At 49.1% G+C, this 13499-nt stretch overlaps 1 pseudogene; it reads left to right on the forward strand.

Annotated features, from left to right (window-relative positions):
• Window positions 1-13200, forward strand: part of LOC148135268 (uncharacterized) — a 28025-nt pseudogene extending 14825 nt beyond the window's left edge.
• Window positions 13201-13499: the final 299 nt, after the last annotated feature.

Below are 13499 nucleotides of genomic sequence, written 5' to 3' on the forward strand. Positions count from 1 at the left end.
GCTATAAAGACGTCAGCCCATCAATTTTGTCCAATAAAAGGATGATGAGTCCACTCAGCCACTCATGCTTCCTATTCAGCAATCGAGCCCTGTTCCCGTTAAACAGGAATTAAAAGAAAACATAAAGGTTATCAAAATTGAAGAACTTAGAAAGATCATAATCACTTTGGAATAAAATACAATGAAACAATTGTTGTAATTTAAGATAATTGTTAGAATTCATTATACAGGAATTAACAACAGGACTCTTGCAGAATTAAACTGCAACCCACTCCTCAACCTGGCCAAACTGGCCATAAACAGGACCAGGCAGCGGCTCGTGGAAGGGGTTGTTAGGGCTGACTGCCTGCCACTCTTCTGTAGTTATGTCAGAGCCCGGGTGTCTCTGGAGATGGAACACGCTGTGTCCGCCAACAACCTCGATGGGTTTAGGGAGAGGTGGGCCCCGCAGGGAGTGGAGTGTATTGTCTCCCTCTCCAACTCTGCTTTAATTTCATCCCTCACTGTTTGGTTACGCACCCTTGGCCTCGTAGAAGAGCACTGGTTGTCACTGGCCAGTTGGGTGTTTCTTTTCTTCCTGCTGGTGGAAACTGAATAGAGATTTGTACACCTTGTAGCTTTCATTAAAAAAAAGGAAACAGCAATTCATGAGAAGAGGTTCCCTACGATGTGGAAACAAGCCCTTCAGCACAACAACGCCACATCGTCGCTCTGAAACGTATCCCACGTAGACCATTTCCCTGAAGCTACTACTCTACATTTACATCTGACTAATGCACGTAACCTATACATCCCTGAAAATCATGGGCAACGTAACATTGCGAATTCAGCTCACCTGCACATGTTTGTGTTGTGAGAAGAAACCAGTACACCCAACGGAACCTCACGCCGACATGGAGCGAGGGTGGAAACTCCACACAGGACCTTTACAAAAGATAAATCATCTTTGAATTGTTAATTTAAGCTCTTTAAATCTGGGACAAACCCGCCGATCATGCGAATCCTGGAGATGTAATGTAACTGGCCTCCAAGAAAGCATTGGTTATGGCTCTTCTCAAAGATGAAATAGTAAGCTCAGAGAGTTTCTGATGTATTGATGAACTTGGATAGAGAATTCGTGAATCGACAAAAGGCATTCCGAAATAATAAATGGGACATTTTCTGTTGGCAAAATGCAATTTGTGCGGTGCAATAGATTTCATTTTTCAGGCCTCACCTATTTCTAATCTACGTTATTAGTCATTTGACGGAATAGACAATACTGCACATAAACCTTCAGCTGACACTGACATCGGTGGGAAATTGCTTTGCAAATAAAATGTAATAAATTTACAAACGGATATAGATAATTTGGGTGAATGGGCCAACACTTGGCAATGGGACTTGACGTGGACAAATATGGAGTTAGTCAATTTGGCCAGCATGGAAAGGCAATTCATTGTTTAAATGGAGACAGACGTCAGAGTGCTTCGGTGCAGGGGGACCTAGGTTTGCTGGGAATATCACAGGAAACTCATATTTGGATACATCATGTAATGAAAATGGGAATTTCAATTTCCTTGTATATTTGTAGAAGGATACCGTATAAATGTAGGAACTGGTGTTGCTATTACGCAAGGTGTTACTGAGACTGCAAATGGATTACGGTTCCGGTGCCCTGAATTGAAGAGTGATGTATTTGCATTGGAGACAATTCAAACGAGGTTCATTAGATTTATTCCAGAGATCAGAAGTTTGTCTTTTTGGCGTGACGTTGACCAGTTCAGGTCTATACTCTCTGGAGTTTAGAACAGTGAGAGGATTTCTCAAAGAGGTCTGTAAGATATTAATGGTGATTGATAATTCAGATGTAGAGTGGACGTTTCACATGCACGGCAAAGTAGAACAAGATATCGTAGTTTTCGTATAAGGTAGAACAGATTTAAAACTGGTGTGAGGGGCGCTTATTTCTCTCAAAGTGTTGTGAATATTTGTTATTCACTGCCACAGATTGCAGTGGAAGTTGGGAAATTGAGTGAATTAAGCGATATAGAGAGCAAGCACGTGGTGCTGAGGCCGTGATGAAATCAGCCATGATTGCGTTAAATGTTGAAGCACGCTCGAGGAGCTGAATTGTTGACTGTTGCTCCTCTTTCTTAATCAGCCTTTCGAATGTGCTAAATAGGAATGGGGGACTGCTAGTTATCAAACAGAAGCAGACACTCGAGATGAAGGCGTCTTAATCAGTTCGACAGAATGTAACCAGTGGAGGGTCTTCCGCTATTTCCAATCTATATCAATAGATGGAATAGATGCACTGTTACTACATTTTGTGATGACACCCAGATAAGAAAGACATTAAATTATCAAGATAGCCTGAAGTGTTTGCAAATGGATATGTACATCGAAAGTCACTGGATAATAGATTGGCAAGTGGAGTATAATGTGATGCATAAGCTGTCTTCTTTTTCAGGGAGAATGACGGCATGTATGCTTCTTAAACTGAGAGAGAAAACAGAGCTAAGTGATACGATATGCACTGGAGGATTCACTACGACCTTTTCAGACATCAAAAGTGTTGCTCCATCTCCCTGATGGTCTGCTTCCTTGTGTTCCCAGTTGCCCCTTCACTCTCACTACACACGGGATATGTTGATATGTTTGGTTGATAATGGGGAGAGGTGAGGGGATGGTGCGTTGTGCCATATATGAAGGGGATGGCCTATATCGGAGAGGCCACCCTTTCTTTTTCCATGGAGACTCGAATATAGTGGGAATAATTGACTGCTTCTGAATGAAGAGGCTATGGAAGCGACCAGGACTGCGAGGATTCACCAAAATGATGTGCTGTCCATGAATCACACTGAAACGTTAATGGAGTGAGCGGTCCTCAGTTCCTCTACGTCTCCCCATTGACCTGGGGACCATGCCGAGTCATATAAACCATCTGTACTGTGAAAACAAAGATACACTCGTTAGCTCGTTAACATTTCACGAACCTCATCCATCAAATATATCATTCGTGACTGAATGTTGACATTGATGTTGACATACTGGACGATGTTGGATATGGCATCCACTCCTGCCTGGAAAGTTCCAGATCATGAAAGATGAATGCAACTGTGCTCCCAACAGCCACTGGCAGCACCGTCCTCCCCATAGTGTGAAGCTGCAGATCGTGTTGAAGAAGGTGACACCACTCTTTGCTCGCTTCCTTGTTTAATCAGCGTCCCTCAGCACACTGCTCCCCAATTAAATGTAGTTTCGGAAGTTCGTCTCTCTAAACCCCAGGTGAATACAGGAGATCTCTTTACAGGGTAACAACAATGATTGCAGATGCTGGAAACCGGCTTCTGGATGAGTGGTGCTGGAAGAGCACAGCAGTTCAGGCAGCATCCAAGGAGCTTCGAAATCGATGTTTCGGGCAAAAGCCCTTCATCAGGAATAAAGGCAGTGAGGCTGAAGCGTGGAGAGATAAGCGAGAGGAGGATGGCTGTGGGGAGAAAGTAGCATAGATTTCAATGGGTGAGTGGGGGAGAGGATGAAGGTGATAGGGCATGGAAGAGAGGGTGGAGTGGATAGGTGGAAAAGGAGATAGGCAGGTAGGACAAGTCCGGACAAGTCATGAGGACAGTGCTGAGCTGGAAGTTTGGAACTGGGGTGAGGTGGGGCAAGGGGAAATGAGGAAACTGTTGAAGTCCACATTGATGCCCTGCGGTTGAAGTGTTCCGAGGCGGAAAATGAGGCGTTCATCCTCCAGTCGTCTGGTGGTGAGGTAGCGGCGGTGAAGGAGGCCCAGGACCTCCATGTCCTCGGCAGAGTGGGAGGGGGAGTTGAAATGTTGGGCCACGGGGCGGTGTGGCTTATTTTACACACACACAGTAATCGTTGTCCTTATGGATGTCAGTAAGGTATTGAACACATTTCTTCACGGGAGACTGGTTAGCAAGTTTAAAACCTATGGATACAGGGAGAATTGGCCATTTGGATACAGAATTCATTCTAAGGTAAAATACAGTGGATGGTGGTGGAGGCTTGCCTTTCTGACTGGAGGTCTATAGCCAGTGATGTGCCACAAGGATCGTTGCTGGGTGCACTAATTTTGTCAATTATATAAATGATTTGGATGTGACAATCGGTGGTAAAGCTAGTATGTTTGCAGATGAACCAAAGTTGGAGGGGTAGAGGGCAACGAGGAAGCTTACCTCAGAGTACAACGGTATCCTGATCAGATGTGCCAACGGTCCAAGGAGTCACGGATGCCTATTCATTCAGATACATATGAGGTGCTGCACTTTGGAAAGACAAATCAGGTCAGGACATATGCACTGTAAGGTGCTGGGGAGTGTTGCTGAATTAAGTGACCATAGAGTGCAGGGTCATAGTTCTTTGAAAGTACTGTTACGGGAAGATTTGGAGAGTGAAGATGCCATTTGATATGCTTTCCTTTATAATTCAGGGCACAGATTTGGGAGGTCATGTTGTGGTTCTACGGGACATGCGTTAGGTCGCTTTTGGAAGATTCTGGTTTCCTTCCTGTCGGAAGGATGTTTTGAAATTTGGAAGGGTTCAGAAAAAGATTTTTAAGAATGTTGACAGCGTTGGAGGGTTGAGCTGGAGAGAAAGCCTGAATAGGGGATCATTGCTTTCCCTATAGTGCCGGGGTTTGACAGGTGACCTTAAAGGCGTTTATAAAATCATGAGGGGCAGGAAAAGAGTGAATAAACAAGATCTATTCGCTGGGTTGGGAGAATACAGAACTATAGGGCATAAGTTTAGAGTGAGGGGGAAAGAATTAAAAGGGTCATCAGTGGCAAATTACCACACAGAGGATGGAATAAGCTGCCAAAGGAAGTGATGGAGCCTGGTACAATTACATCATTTAAAATGCATCTGGATCTTCACATGAATACGAATGGTTGAGAGGAATATGAGCCCAAGTGCTAGAAAATAGGACGAGGTTAATTTAGAATATCTCATCGTCATGGACCGTTTGGAACTGAAGTTTATTTCCATGCTTAATCAGGCATGCGACAGAAAATGAGACAAGTAATTAACTGAGAACACGTGGAAACTTGGGAAATAGGACAGACAGTGAGATTAATTGTAGTGGTTAGATCTTGGAGGATGCAAATCATAATAATGAGGACATTGAATAAAGACATTGCCGAAGCTGCCAAAATGATTTTAAACATCAAATTCTGAATTTACCTTACAGTGCCAGACGAGATATTGTAAAGTGGGACAAGGTTACAGGCCAGCATTGAGAGCTGTGCAGCTTATGCTCGTGTACCGTTTAGTAAACAGGACCATCTTCCCGTCAGGGGGGAACATTGCAAACCTTTGTCAGTAATCTTGGGGCTATACTTGCCAACCCATCGTCGGGACTTGAATGAAAAGTGGAGGCTTTTGGTGGCAGGAGTACATCAGACATAAACAAAATGTAGTAGCGCATGTTTGCACGATTATTGTCAAAGTTATGCATGCGTGTGGTGCTGTGTGTTGGGGCTCTTTCATGAGTCGTCTATATGGCCGTGACAGTGGGCTGCGTGTGCAAAAGGCTGTGCGTGTGTGCGTGACTGCGTTTGGCGGGGCGTGTGTGTGTCTGTCTGTGGGTGGTGTTTGTGGGGGAAAGTGCGTTTAGGGAAGGCTGTGTATGTGCGTGTGTGCGCGCGCATGCTGTGCGAGTGGGGAGATTTGCATGTGTGGGGAGCTCTGTGTGTGGGGGCGTTGGGTATGTTGGGAGGGCTGTGTGATAGTGGGAAGGCCGTGTTTTTGGATGGACCTGTGTGTGTGTATGTGGGGGGTGATATGTGCTGGAAAACCGACTCTGTGTGTGCAGGCGGGCTGAGTTATTCGTGAGTGGTACTCTGTGTTTGTGGGCTCGGTGTGTTGGCTGGACTGTGTGTTTGGAAGGGGCATGTGTGTGTGTGTGTGGGCTGTGTGTATGGAGAGGGCCGTATCATCGGGGTCTATGTGTGGGGAGGGCAATGTATGTGGGGCTTTGTATGTGTGTGAACAGTGTATTTGTGTGAACAGTGTATGTGGGGGTCTGGGTGAATAGGTTGTTTTGTGTGTGGGGTGTTGTCTTGGTGCGGTTTGTATTGTGTTGAGGGGCTGTGTATATAGGTTTGCGGTGTGTGGGACGGGCTATGTAATTGGGGCTGTGTGTGTGAGGCAGCTCGGTGTGTGAATGGAGGGCAATTTGTGGGAGCTGTGTGTGTGGGTAACTGTGTGTTGGGGCTCTGTGAATGGGGTCTATGTATTGCGGCTCTTTGTGAGGGTCTGTTTTAACGGGGGATTACATGTGTGCATGGGGATGAGCTGAGAGTGCGAAGGACGTGCTTGAGCTAGTGAAGGTGTGGGGTAGTGGCTGATTTTGCTGGGGCTCTGTGTGTGGTGGGTGATAGTTGGGGCCCTGTAGGTTGTGGGTGTTTGCGTGTGGTGGTGCTCTGTGTGTGCGGGCCCCTCCGTGTGCAGATTGGAAGTGTGCATGGGTGCTCTATGTGTGACAGGACGCTGTGTGGGTAGAGGGCTGTGTGTGGATGCGGTGGGCTATGTGTGTGGAATCTGTTCCTGTGTGGGACGCTCCGTATGTGAGGTTCAGATGTTTGGGGGATCTGTGTACATGTGAGGGGATATGCCTGTGTGGGGTGGTTGTGTGTGAGGCATGTTGTGTGTGTGTGACGGGGCTGTGTGTGTGGGGAGGGCTGTGTGATACCGGGGTTATTTGGGCCACAATTGTGTGTAGTGGGTATATGTGTATGGGGGCAGGTGTATTTATGTATGGGCTCTGTGGTTGTTTTTGGTGAGCAGCGTGTGTTGGGGTTGCTAAATGTGTGAGCGTTGCTGTGTGCGAAGTGCTTTGTGTGGGGATCTCTGTGTTTGAGAGGCTGCATGTGTGAGGGGCTGCCTGTTTGTTGGGGGGTCTGTGTGTGGGGGCGGTGTCAATGTGTGTGAGGGGCTGTTTGACGGGGTCTGAATGTGTGGGCATCTGAAACTGCGTGGGTGGGATGTATTTGGGGATCGTGTGTGTGAAGGGGTGGAGAATACGGGTGTATGCATTTTGTGTAAGGGAGGCTGAGTGTGTGTAGTGATATGTGTGGGGGAATTCCGTGCTTGTGGCAGTGTCTGTGTGTGGAGGGGGATATGCTAAGTGTTTGGGGATGTTTTGTGTTTGTGGGGGGTGTCTGTGTGGGGGTATCTGTGAGTGTGTGTGCTGGCTGTGTCGTGGGGGCTCTGTGTGTGAGGACGACGTTTTTGTGGCGGGTGGCTGAGTGGGGGCGACAGTGTGTGAGGGTCACTGTGTGTGGGTGTCTGTTTGTATTGGGAAGCGGTGGAAGGGTGCAGCTGGGGTGTGGATGCTCTCAGCGCTGGGGGATACGCAGGTGATGTCCTTTTGTCTGTTACGGCTGTGTGCGTAGTTATGCTGTGTGTGGAGGGCGCTTTGTATGTGAGAGGATTGTGCGTAGGGGGTGTAACGTGTGTGTGTCGGTGTCTCTGTGTGTGGGGAGGTGGCTGTATGTGTGTCTGGAGCACTGAGTGAGTGGAGGAGCTGTTTGGGGGTGCTGACTGCATGGGGGCTGTGAGTGCGAGATATCTGTGTATTGGTGCTGTGTGTGCATGTGGGGATTTGATTTTTGTGGCGCTATGATTGTGGGACGGCTGCGCATGTTGGCATGGGTGTGTGTGTGGGTTTGGATGATTGTGTGTGGAGTGCTGTGTGGAGTGACTTTGTTTGGCGGACTGTGGGGGTAGCCTCGTGTGTGGAGCCTGCTAGTGTGTGGGGGTAGGCTGCGTATGTGAGGACGCTGTGCCTGCGCGGCTTTCTGTGGGGGTAAGTGTGTGGAGGACGATGTATGCGGAAGTTTCTGTGTATTTGGTGTTCTGGTGTGTGGGGAGTATGTGAGCGTGGGGGAGGCTGTATGTGAAGGGCGTGTGGGCAGTATGGTGCTGTGAGTCTTGGTGCTGAATGTTTGCAAGAATGCTGTGTGCGGTTTAGGGTGTCTATGCCATTGGGTGGCTGCGAGTGAGCGGGTTTCTGAGTGCGTGGGGCGTGTTGTTTTTGATGGGTGGGTCTGTATGTGTTCGGGGCTCCGTGTGGTCGGTTTGCTGTATGTATTTGGTGTTGCTGTGTGAATGGTGGTGCTGTGTGTTGGGGTGTTGGCGAGTATGGGGTTCTGTGTACATGGGAGCTGTGTATGTGGGAGTGGGGCTGTATCAAGAGGGAGATGGACTCTGCGGTCTGTATAGGCTCTGTGTGGGTCGGTGTGTGGGGAGTGCTGTGCATCCGGTGTTCTGTGTTTGGGGGTAGCATAGTGTGTGGTGACTGCTAGTGTGTGGGGGGAGGCTGTGTGTGGAGGAAAGTATATAGGGTAGCTTTGTGTGGATGAGCTCAGTGTGTGGGGAGTCTATTGTGCCTGGCGGGAAGGCTTTGGTGGGGAGCGTGTGTGGAGGTGCTCTATGAATGAGGGACTGCTGTGTATATGTGGGCGTCTGTGTGTATGGCTGGTCTGTGTGTGAGCTGTAGATTGCATGTGTGGGTGGGGTATATATTTGCGGGAACTGTGTGTGGGTGTGGGCTGTGAATGTGGGCTCTGTGTATGCGAGTAGAGGGCTGCGTGAGTTGGCAATGTGTGTGCCTGAGTCGGGCGCTGTCTCTGAGTGGATGGGCTGTCGGTGGGGGACTGTGTTTGGGGGAGTGTTGTGCATATTTTGGGGTTGTGTGTATGATTGGATATCTGTGAATGCACGGAGGTGCATGTAAGCAGGCTCTCTCTGTGGGGGCTCTGTGTTGTGGCTCTTGTGTGTGGTGGTCTGCGTGTGTTGGAGTCTATGTGTGTGGGGGGGTGCGTTGAGTTTGCGAACAGATGGGTATGGGGGCACTGTGTCTGTGTGGGTGGTTCTGTGTGGGGGTCTGTTTTCGTGTAGGGTGGTGTCTGGTGTTGCCAGTATGTGTGGTGGGCTGTATAGTCGGATTCTGCTTTGTGTGTGGGTGTGTCTCAGTGTGTAGTAAGGTTGTGTATGAGTATAAGGACAATGTGTGTGCGTGGAGCGGTGGGCACGGGGCTCTGTGTGCGATGGAGCTGTGTGTGTGAGAAGGGCTGCGTGATAGTGGTAGGGCTGTTCTTTTGTGTTGGACTGTCTGTGTATTTGGGTGTGCTGTGTGAGCATGGCAGGTGTCTTCTGTGTATGGGTGGGACAGCTGTCGATGTGTGCGTGTGGTTGGTACTGTGTGTTTGAGGGGTTCTGTGCGTGGGAGTGCGATGTGTATGTGGGCTATGTGTGTGAGTTGTCTGTGAGTGGTGGGATTTTTGTGTGTATGTGGGGAATGTGTGTAAGAGGCTGTGTGTGGGGGAGCTGTGTGTCTGAGGGTTCTGTGTGGGGGGAGTCTGCTTGATAGTGTGAGAGATGCGTTTTTGTGGGGAATTGAGTGTATGAGCCGTTGCTATGTTTTGGAGTTTGGAGTGGGAAGGCCCTGTGTGTAGTGGGGGCTGTTGAGTGGATGTGTGGAGGAGTTTGCGTACGAGGGGGTCTATGTATGTGTGGAATTTGGCTGTGTCGGGGTGTGGTCTGTGTGTGGGGGATCATGTGTCTGTGGCCATGGTTATGTCTGATGGGGCTATGTTTGTGTGAGGTGATGTTTTTGTTGTGTGGTGTCAGCGGGGGCAGGGTGTGTGTTGTTGGGTTTGGCTGTGTGTGTGAGTGCGTGTTTGTGTGTGTGGGAGAACTATGTCTGTATGGGAGCGTAGTGATTTTGGTGGGAGCTGTGTGTGTGAGGGTCTTTGTGTAGGGGAGGGCTTTGTGAGATTGGGTTGGCTGTGCATTTGTGGGAGGGCATGTCTGTGTGTTTGTGGGGTGGAGTGCTCTGCGTGTGCGCAATGATCGGAATCTGTGTGTGTGGTGTGGCGGCTTGTGCGTGGGTGGTAAAGTGTGTCTGTCGAATTTGTGTGGGGGGCTGGGTTATGGAGGCTTTGTGACCAGGAGGTCAGTGAGTGTGGGAGTGGCTGTGTGTGTGGGCAGTGTGAAGGTGTGGGTGTGTCTGTGAGTGTGAGAGGGGCTGCGGGTGTGTGTCTGTGCGTGGGCTGTGTGCTTGGTGGCTGTGTATGAGTGGTGGCTGGGTGAATCTGTGAGTGTGTGCGTGTGAGTGGGGGCTTGCAATTTGTGGTGGGGGTTTTGTGTGTTGTCCTGTGTGTGGGCTACTGTGTGTATTGGAGAGCTGAGTTTGTGGCTGCGCAGTGTGTGAGCAGGGGTATGTGTGTGTTTCGTGAGGGTTGTGTGTGGGGTTGAGTGTTGGGAGTTCTGATCTGTGGGTGGCTATGTGTAGAGGGACTGTGTATGTAGGAGCTATCTGTGGGGAGACGTGCTTTTGGGCTCTGTATAGAGGTCTGTGTGTGTGAGGTGTCTATGTCTGTGTTGGGATTGCCTGAGTGTACGAAGGTCTGTGTAGTGGGGATTGTGTTTGTGCGGCGGAGCTGAGTGTGCGGGCGAGGTTGTTTGTGGCTGTGTTGTGTTTTTATGGGAGTGTGGGGCCTTTGTGTGTGTGGGTGCTCTCTGTGTGTGGGGGATGTGTCTGTGAGGGAGATGTGTCTGTGTGGGAGGGCTCTGCGTAGGGTGAGCTGTGTATGAGGCGGCTGTGTGCTTGTGGAGGCCTGTGTGATCGTGGGAGAGCTGTGTGATAGTGTGGGGAGATGTGTGAGAGGGGCATGTGTGTGTGGTTATAATGTATGTTTGGGGATTTCCCTGTGTTGGAAAGTGTGAAAAGTGCTGGATCCACAAAGACACAATACTGAGAAGGCCCGGACCCACAGAGACAAAGCCCAGAGACAAAGCGTTTACCAACAGTCACACAACACTGAGAATGTTTTGACCCACACAGATACAACTCGGAGAAGGCCGAGACTGTAGACAGAACCCTGATCCTCGAGAGTTAAAACCCTGAGAAGGCCTTGACCCACAGAGTCACAACCCTGCCAAAGCCTGAACACACAGAGACACATCCCTGAGAAGGCAAGGACACACAGACGCACACCACCTGTGAACCCCTGGAACCAGAGAGAAACAATTTTGCGAAGGTCCAAAACCACAGAGACACATCTGTGAGAATACCAGTACCCACAGATACATAACCATACAAGGACCAAGATCGACAGCGGATCAGCCTTAACATGGCCCCGACCCACAGAGACACACTCATACATAAAGGCACAATCCTGAGAAGGTCTGGACGCCCAAAGACACAACCCTGACGAGGTTGGTATCTACTGAGATAACCTTGAGTCTGCCGTGCCTGACAGTGACATTACCTTGCGAAGCAGGGGCCTAGAGAGACATAATCATGAAAACGGCAGGTTCCACCGAAGCACAAAACGTAAGAGGCCCGATAACACAGAAACACAGCCCCTGATAAACCCTGGAACGAAAGAGACACAACCCTGATAAGGCAGGGACCCACAGACACACACCTCTGAGTAATCGCTGACGACAGAGACAAACCCCGGACAAATCCTGGATTTTCAAAGACAAGGACCGTGTTACGGCCTGGACCCCCAAATGCACAATCCAGAGAAGACAGCGACCAACTGGGACAAAATCCCAATAACTTGTCCTGGCATGAACTCTGACCTCATGATGTCCTATTTTGGCGAAGGCTTAGTCTGTCAAGACATGATTCGCTCACGTCCTGAAACTGTACAATCGCATCATCGGCTCCCCGAACATCTGGGTGCTGAAAACCAACAAAGAAATGGGGAAAATGTGTTTGACTGCAGGTTAGACTGAAACAATATGATTTCATGTCCCTTGACTGGCAATTGTCAGATCACTCTTCCTGGGAGTCATCCCAGGGAAAACGATGGGCCTGGAAAGTGTTACCCGTCGAGCACTCAGATCCAGTGCAGACCAGTTCGCGGACATATTCACAAACATCTTCACCTTCTCCCTCCCACTAGTCGAAATCCTAACCTGGTTCAAGTAGATCACCATCATCCCCGTAAGGTTGCGCCTTCAACACCATTATACCTTCAAGACTGAAATCAAAACTCAGTAAGATTTGAGATTTGTCTCGGCTCTGCTCCCTGCAACTGGGATCTTTCAGCTTTCTGACTCACAGATCGCAATAGTGAAGATAGGCAACAGCACTTTCTCCACAATAACTCTCAACACAGGAGGGGGATCCGCAGCCCCCTCCTGTATTCGCTGTATCCCCATGGCTGTGCGTGCAACCCCCTACTATACTCCCTTACCCACATAGCTGTATCCTCAGCCCCCTAGTGTACACCCTGTATACCTACGGCTGGGCCCTCAGACCCTACTGTACTAACTGTACACCCATAGCTCTGGTCTCAAATGCTAACTGAAGCCTTTGTGCACCGATGGCTGTATCCTCTGCCCTATACTGTACACCATGTACATCCATGGCTTTGTCCTCAGATTCCAATCATTCTCTCTGTAAACAATCGGCTGTGCTCAGCCTCCTACATTACTCACTGTAAACCCCCGGTTGTGTTCGCAGCCCTCTACTGTACTCCCTGTACACACACGGTTGTGTTTCCAGCCCCTGACAGTACTCACTGCACACCCGAGGCTGTGCCCTCAGCCACCTGCTGTACTCACTGTGTATCCACGGCTGTGTCCTCATTGCCCTACTGTAATACTTGTACACCCACGGCTGTGTCCTCAGACCGCTGCAATATTCCCTGTACTGTCACGGCTGTACCTTCAGCCCCAAACTATGTTCCCTGCACACCCACAGTTGCGTCCTTAGTCCCCTACTGTATTCCCTATACACCCACGGCTATGTCCTCAGCCCACTAACTCTATTACCTGTTCACCCACGGCTGTGTTGTCAGCTCCTTAGTGTGCTCCCTGTATACCTACAGCGGTGTCCCCAGACCGCGATTGTACTCCCAGTGCACCCACAGCTGTGATGTCAAATTCCGAACGAACACCATCCACAGGTCGGATGATGATAATGCCATAGGAGAACAGTTAACAAACAACAACGGGCCAAAATACAAAAGTGAGTTAGAGGGCTTTGTGACGTGGTGCAATGAGAACAATCTCTCGAACAACAAAACTCAGACCATCACGGAAGTGAACCTTCCATCCGTGGATTCCATTGACATGGTTCGCTGCCACAGAAAGGCTGCCAGCATTAACAGAGGCCACTCCCACCCCAGTAATAATCTCCTACAACCTCTTCCGTCAGCCAAACAATAGAGACACATGAACACACTCACCAGCAGGTTCAGTAGAAGCATCTTTCCTATCAATTTTAGGCTGATGAATCGATCCTCTAACTTCAAATGATGCTGATCATGCTAACGTTGGTCTTGTCTAATGACTGCTTAATGTCGTGTATGCCCCTATCTAAGTTTTCGTTTCTCCCTCTGTTCTATAGGTGCTTGTGTACTCGTTAGATTTCACTGACCAGTGACAAAGAATCTGGAAGCACACATAATACCGGCACAGAGTGGCTTATTATTCAATCAAAAATCTTTTAATGCAGGGATAGAACT

The sequence above is a fragment of the Chiloscyllium plagiosum genome, unplaced genomic scaffold (assembly GCF_037043375.1).
Source record: "Chiloscyllium plagiosum isolate Xiang-an unplaced genomic scaffold, Cpla_swu_hap1 HiC_scaffold_50, whole genome shotgun sequence".
NCBI classification, from domain to species: Eukaryota; Metazoa; Chordata; class Chondrichthyes; order Orectolobiformes; family Hemiscylliidae; genus Chiloscyllium; species Chiloscyllium plagiosum.